Source organism: Papaver somniferum, unplaced genomic scaffold (assembly GCF_003573695.1).
Source record: "Papaver somniferum cultivar HN1 unplaced genomic scaffold, ASM357369v1 unplaced-scaffold_11, whole genome shotgun sequence".
NCBI lineage: Eukaryota > Viridiplantae > Streptophyta > Magnoliopsida > Ranunculales > Papaveraceae > Papaver > Papaver somniferum.
The window spans coordinates 1,088,899-1,096,888 of record NW_020619936.1 but is presented as its reverse complement, the minus strand read 5'-3'; the positions used below and the strand labels follow the sequence as shown (position 1 = coordinate 1,096,888).

The following is a 7,990-nucleotide window of genomic DNA, read 5'->3' as shown; positions in this document are numbered from 1 at the left end:
TTTCTACAAATTCACATATTTAGTGTTTTATACTCAAAACATGTTAGAATTTAACAAGTATTTCAACATTTTCACAATCCAAGATATAGTTAAAGGTGAAAAAAAAAATTGCGACCTTCGACCGCCTATTCGGATTTGGATCATATTGTTAATATATAAATTTGTCTTCCCTAACCAAAATTTCTAACTCCATCCCTGCTTTTTATCTTTTGGGCGTTAAATTTTTATGGATAAACAATAATATCACAGTTGATTTGAAAATATGACAATTATGATTTACATTAAAATATGACAATTACAGCTTAGATCAAATTATGACTCCAAAATTTCTATGGAGTTGGGTGTAGGGCTATTCTTCGCCTCATAATGTAATTTACTTTTTTAGCGAGATAAATATATCTAGAATGATGGAAGAAATTACCTTAAGGGAGAACCCAAACAAAACTATCTTTTTCTTTTGACCTGTAAGCATAAATTCATTGATAAAAGAACCCACCATCATTTTTATTACAACGTTACCTAACTCACATAATCTACTTACCTTACGTGTTTAGGATTGTCAAATTTTTTTATATTCACATCAAGTTCTATTTTTGAGAAACTGTGTAGAGATATACGGATCACCTAATTTACTTACCATACATATTTAAAATCTGAGCGACTTTTTTACTCCAGTTTCTAATTTTGCAAAAGCAAACACTAACATCACGTAGAAAAGTAGCGCACATAAGAACAATTAAACTTGGACGCATCTGAAACCATGCCTACCAAGAGACGTAAGAACACAAGCTAATCCTAGAAAATCCAAAACACATCATAAGCTCCAAATTCCTACATATACTCCTCCTTCAACCCCCTTTCATCTTCCTTCAAATATCCGGCGTCCACAGCAGAAGATCATCCAAGACAATTCTGTTACTAAAGATTGTTCTAGATCGATAGGTAAATGGATGATGGAGAGTTGATTCATAGACGACCGCAATCGACGACATATTTTGGCAGTTGCTTGCCGATGACAACATCTCCGTCTTGTTTTCCGGTTAAACACGAAGATTACTACACTCGGATTCATCGTGCTCCGAAGAGTAGTAATAGTCATGATGTTGTGAATAGAATTAAGAGAAAATGGAGAAATCTGTTGAGAAGATTAGTGTGCCAGAGAAAGATTATGAGTATATGCGGAGCAACGATGAGTAGTGGTTCTAATAATAACCGAGTAACATTTCATTATGATGCTGTTAGTTATGCTCAGAATTTCGACGAAGGATGTCATCACCAACAAGATCAACGTCACATGATAATTCCGTCCAACAAGAAGAACAACTCCGGCAATAATAACTTCATCAGAGATTTCAAAAGCATTAGTTCTAAAGTTGCTTGTTCCCGGTGACGATCATCCGGTCGTGATATACTGTAAGTTCTAAGAACTTGATCAAGATTTAGATCTTAATTCTTTAGGTAGTACTCGAATTCTTGATGTTTAATTTGCAAGGAATTTAACTTCTAGGATTTTGCCCAAAATTTTGGAACTTCATAAGAGATAAAGAGGGTCATCCTATTTGTAGCTACATCACATTTCAATGCATTTTCCCATTTCCAATTAAATTTCTTAACCCGATTATTTTGCAGTTTATTATGACACTTGATAAAGAAGACGACGATATTCAAGAAAACAATGGGATTTTACTTTTAACGATCGACTGCCCAGGGGAAGATTTTCATGTACATGTTATAAGGGGAAACACCAAAACAATACGCGCAGTAAATAATTTGATCCGGCCAAGACACTTAAGTGGTCGAAACGGTGCATGTGGCGCAGCTGAGCAACTGTAATGCTTGGATATCTGCATCTTCGAAGTGACGATATATAGTTGTTTACTTTACTATATGGTTTGTCCCCTTTGGATTTTGTAATTAGTCTGTTTACTATGCTTAATGAGCCAAGTCCAACTTTGTGCACCCCTCCAATACCGGGGTGCATATTGCGGCTTTAACTATTGGCCAAAATATGTGGAGTGGTTTTCCGTTTCTGTTCATTTTTGGGAAAATTAGGGTAAGGCCCAACCTATGGATAACCCATAATATGAGGTCCTTAATTAAAAGAAGTTTAAATCTAGGCTCCGAATTATTAAAAGACGCTCATACCCTTACATATATTGTCAAGCTCCAAACTAAATAAAATTTAAATTTAAGTCCAAAAATATTAAATTTAGGCCCAAAATTATTAAAATATCGCGTGAATGTGTAAACAGAAGTTACACATGCATATGCCATGTGTATGCAGAAGTTACATATCGTTATGACATGTGTCATGCAAAGTTACATATCAAAAAATAGACATCAAAAAGAATGCATACAAAAAATACATGTATCACTTTAATATTCATTTATAATAATTTTTAGCATGTGTAACTAGAAGTTACACACACATCTGTCTAGTGTAATTGAGAGTTACATATGCATCTATCCTGTGTAATTGAGAGTTACATGCATCTGTCTAGGCCCAACAACCGCTGCTAGCCACCACCACTGCATCCTTATCCTCCTCCAAAACCTACACCTCCACCACCAAAAATAAGCCACCAGCTTCTATGAAGTTATCTGCAACCTGAAGAATAACAAACAAACATATTTTATGAAATTAAAAGAAAGACATACAAAACAATGCGTAATCACTTTCAAATGCATGTGACTAGTATAATTAGGATTTACACATACATATAAGGTTAAACGTACTTAGATTCAGAGATGCAAAAAACAATTTTGTTATTCATTTTTAGCATGTGTAACTAGGACTTACACATGGATATGGGTAGTGTAACTAAGAGTTACACATGCTCAAGTCAAATCAAGGGTTGTCAGGATTTGTCCAGACAAGGATAAATCAAGGGTTGTCGTGCTTTGTGCAACCCCCTACAACTCGCACACGCGGCATTAATTCCAATATTATAAATGAAAAATGAATACTCAAGTCAAAATATGGAATTTCAAAAATTATAACGGGGAGGTTCGAACTCATGACCTATCGTGTCAAAAGAGTGGCCTCTAACCAGTTTTCTACCTTGGTTGGAATTAATAGAAAAGATAAATCAACAATGATGGTTTGTTCGACTTAAATACCACAATTTCTTTATTAATTAGTGTTTCACTAATTGCACAAAATAAATAATGTATTCATTATAAAGTGTTTTATTAATTAGTGTTTCACCAATTGCTCATAATAAATGACTAATCATTTTTTAATTATAAATATTGTCTTAATTAATTATAATATTTATTTCTATTAATAAGTAATTTTGATAAATAATATCAATATACATTTTTGGTGACAATGAGTAGTAGAAGAGGTGGAGGCCAAAAGATTAGTGATGGTTAAGGGCGGAGTTATGCACAATTATATTTATTTTTGTTCTTTTATCGAACGACGCGAATCAATATCAGAACATATGAAATTATTTATTATCGGTTTGTCTATGTAAAGAGTCTAAGGATTTGTCCTTGGAAAAAATTAATTTACCGTTGGGGTTTGTTTAACTTAACCATGTTTAAATGTTTTATTAATTAGGGTCTCATTGATTGTTCATATTAATTAATTAAATTTTTATTATAAGTGTCCCTTTAATAATATAACATAAATACATAATTTTATTACTAAATAATTTTACTAGAAACTATATTAATTCTAATGATGGTAGTGGAAGTAGGGTTAGTATAAGCGGTGGCTGGTGTTTGTGAATGGTGGAGGCGGTAACATTACCATTGGTAGAAGAAATAGTGACGGTGGATGGTTTTTTATGGTGGTGGGTGTTGGTAATAGTAGTGGATAATAATAATTTTTGCTTTTTTGTGAGTAATATTGACTAAGTAAAAATAATCTTCACAAAACATGCAACATTATACTGTGAAAGATATAATTGGTTGTTTTTAGCACGATTGATAAGGACAAAAACAAATTATTTCGAGGATGATAACGGAACGTATAAGACGATATGATCATGACAGTTGGATCACCCGTATTATATAAAGGCAATGGTGTACCAGCATAAGAGAACAGAATGGCCCTCTCAAGTACTATTATATTCTTTTTCCTGAAAGACCATCAATATCGAGTTGTTTCGCGACAACTACCTACAAAGACAACAACTTTCACTCAATTCCCGATATAAACCTTACTGACCGAGAAAATGTATTTGCATTCTAAAATGTTTTTTTGAAAATTATGTTTGTTCATCAAAATCATCATAAAAACTCTAAATCATAAATCTAATTAGTCCGATCTAATCATATTGGAGATTCCTAATAGTAAATAGTGTCAATTTTCTATATCACTCTGACAAGTTAAAAAAGGTGATCATGGATTTAAACTTTAACGAGATTAAAAAGGAAAATTTTCAGGTCCCATTAACTTGATTTTTCTTTTAATTTTTGGATTCACAATTTCTTTCTTCTTTCAAAAGTTTTTTTTTTAATCCTTTATTTCAAAATTGAATAAGTTGGTCTTTTGGTTGTTAAAGCTAACTAGATTTCGTGCCCATGCTATGCATCGAACGGACCCCAAACCATCCACCATCATTTAGTCTATGTTTTCTACGCATCGGCATTTTTTTTTCTTTTAACCATATTTTTAATCTGGTAAAGCTCGGCTTCGCATCACCCAATCCCGATTTGATTTGTTGTGAGCAGATGAATATCACTCTAACCATATTCTTGGTTTGGTGTGACGTGGCTTCGACTCGCCCCAATTTGAGAAGAAAAAATGAATATCACCCTAATCATATTTTTTATTTGGTGTTGCACCACTTCGTCCCACCCCGTCGCGATACATTTTTTATTTGGCATGCTGGACATCAAGTTTTAAAGCATAAAGTTTAACTTTATATAGAACTAATTAGTTCGGGTTCAAAAGGAGCCGACTAAAATATGAATTAGTAATAATTTCCACGTAAGACAATTGCAAAACATAGTTTGGCTAACTCTGCCTATGTAAAGAGTGGTCAAGATTTGTCCTTCCTCAATTGCTATGTTATGTGAGAAAAAGGTGATATCTAAGATTGAGGTATAATTCAAATCTATTAGATTCATACCATTTACAACTAGATGCCTTGAAAAAAATTGACGTGTTATTATTATTATTACAGGCAAAGGATACATTGACCACACTTTCGGAAATAGCTCACTTCGCAAGTGATTGGTGCATATACTATCTAGAATGCAACGAGGAATTTGAGGAAACAAGGCACCAAAAGCAGTGTCCGGAATAGTAACTTAGACCCGATGTAATACTTATATTCTTTTTTTTTATAGTTTTTCCACAATCTATTTATTCAATAAAAATGAACATTGCAAATACATAACATCAACAAAAATTAGATAGATTGTGTTTGACAATAATGGCTACTAATGTCCCGGAAACGGCAAAGAAAAGAATTGTTATAGAAGAATTGCTGGGATATACAACGGATTACTTGATACGAATGAAAGATGTATAACTATTTCGATTCTGAAATCACATAAAGTTCACAGTAGAAGATGACATCAAGTTTAAAATTAGCAACAAACATAATATGGCTAACTAAAATGTTAAAAACAAACGATATATATAAACTTAGAAAAAGTGGGACTTGAAGAGTCCAATTTTGAAACTACAATCTTAGAAAGAAACGATCCACAATACCATAAAAAAATTTGTATAAATATTCAACGTAGAATACGTCAACTTTTGGTAAAGGATTTATTGACAACCTATTAATTTGAAATAGGATCAGGGACTACAATATGTGTTCAAGGTTCTTTATGAGGTAATGTGTCGCCAGATTGTATTCCAAGTGAAGGTAGGACCATACAGAAGTGACAAAATGTCCAAGACTTTTGAAGTTACTAAAGCCTTCGTTAAGACGAACTGCTGGGCACAATACTTAGTTGAAGATTTAATGGCAGAGAATCGCATATATACAATCCATTCGAAAAGTTAATGGGTACACAATTTAAACATTGTCATCTAATGGGTGTTTAAAAATTACAGGAAAATCATGTCACATTGGAGAGTTTGTATCATTCGCTTGATGCAAAAAAATACTATTCTATGCCTATTTAGTGTCTCGTTGATTGTTCATAATGATTAATTAAATTTCTATTATAAATGTCCCTTTAATAATCTAACATAAATACATAATTTTATTAATAAATAATTTTACTAAAAACTATATTAATTCTAATGGTGGTATTGGAAGTAGGGTTAGTATAAACGGTGGCGGGTGTTTGTGAATGGTGGAGGCGGTAACATTACTATTGGTGGAAGAAATAGTTGCGGTGGATGGTTTTTATGGTGGTGGGTGTTGGTAATAGTAGTGGATAATAATAGTTTTTGCTTTTTAGTGAGTTTTATTGACCGAGTAAAAAAAAAAATCTTCACAAAACATGCAACATTGTATTGTGAAAGGTGTAATTGGTTGTTTTTAGCACGATTGGTAAGGACAAAAACCAAATATTTCGAGGATGATACCGGAACGTATAAGACAATATTATCATGATTGTTGGATCACCGAAACGGTCTCCGTATTATATAAAGGCAATTGGTGTACCCGCGTAAGAGAACATTATCGCTCTCTCAAGTACCATTACATTCTTTTTCCTTAAATACCATCAATGTTGAGTTGTTTCGCGACAACTACCTACAAAGACAACAACTTTCATTCTTCCGATATAAAACCTTATTGACCGGGAAAATGTAATTGCATTCTAAAATATTTGTTTGAAAATTATGTTTGTTCATCAAAATCTTCATAAAGAACTCTAAATCTTAGATCTAAATTTCTCCTGGGATGTTTATAGAATATTTTTTATATTTTACATTCTCAAATCATGCGACCTCTTGATTACACATCAACAATATCAAATTACGGATCAATATGTATAGGTTTCATTCACTAGGTTAGAAGGTATAGAGATGCAGATGGGTAGATCACACAAAGCAGAACATGACTGAGAATACTTCAATAATTTGGTCAAGAAATAAGGTCAAAATTTTAAGAAACTTTCTATAGGAAGAATTAGATCGGCTTCCATAGGAGCTTACTAAAATATAGATTAATAATAATTTCCACGTAAAACAATTGCAAAACATAGTTTGGATAACTCTGCCTATGTAAAGAGTGGTCAAGATTTGTCCTTCGTCAATTGTTATGTTATGTGAGAAGAAGGTGATATCTAAGATTGAGGTACAATTCAAATCTATTAGAGTCATACCATTTACAACCGGACGCCTTGAAAAAAATTGACGTCTTGTTATTATTATTACAGGTAAGGGATACATTGACCACACTTGCACAAATATCTCACTTTGCAAATGATTGTGTTGCATGTATTGTCTAGAATGCAACGAGGAATTTGAGGAAACAAGACACCAGAAGCAGTGTCTGGAGTATTTTGGATATAGTAACTTAGACCCGATGTAATACTTATGTTTTTTTTTTTTTTAGTTTTTCCATAATCTATTTATTTAAGAAAATAAACATTGCAAATACATATCATCAACAAAAATTAAACAGACTGCGTTTGATAATAATGACTACTTATGGTCCGGAAATGGAAAAAGAAAGGAATTGTTTTAAATAATTGTTGGGATATGCAACGGATTACTTTATACGAATGAAAGAGGTATAACTATCTCGATTATGAAATTATATAAAGTTCACAGTAGAAGATGACATCAAGTTTAAAGTTAGTAACAAACATAATATGCTAACTAAAATGTTAAAAACAAACATGATATATAAACTTAGAAAGCTGTGGGACTTGAAGAAGCCGATTTTGAAAACTACAATCTTAGAAAGCAACGATCCAAAATACCATAATTGTTTTTTATAAATATTCAATGTAAAAGATGTCAACTTTTGGTAAAGGATCTATTGACAACCTATTAATTTGAAATAGGATCAGGGAGTACAATATGTGTTCAAGGTTCTTTATGAGGTAATGTGTCGCCGGATTT

General features: G+C 32.5%; 1 long non-coding RNA gene across 1 annotated transcript; it reads left to right on the top strand.

Moving 5' to 3' along the window:
• Window positions 1-765: 765 nt before the first annotated feature.
• LOC113328573 lies at window positions 766-2,036 on the top strand. The gene is made up of 2 exons (XR_003349459.1): window positions 766-1,413; window positions 1,630-2,036. It is a non-coding gene; the product is annotated as an uncharacterized LOC113328573 (long non-coding RNA).
• Window positions 2,037-7,990: the final 5,954 nt, after the last annotated feature.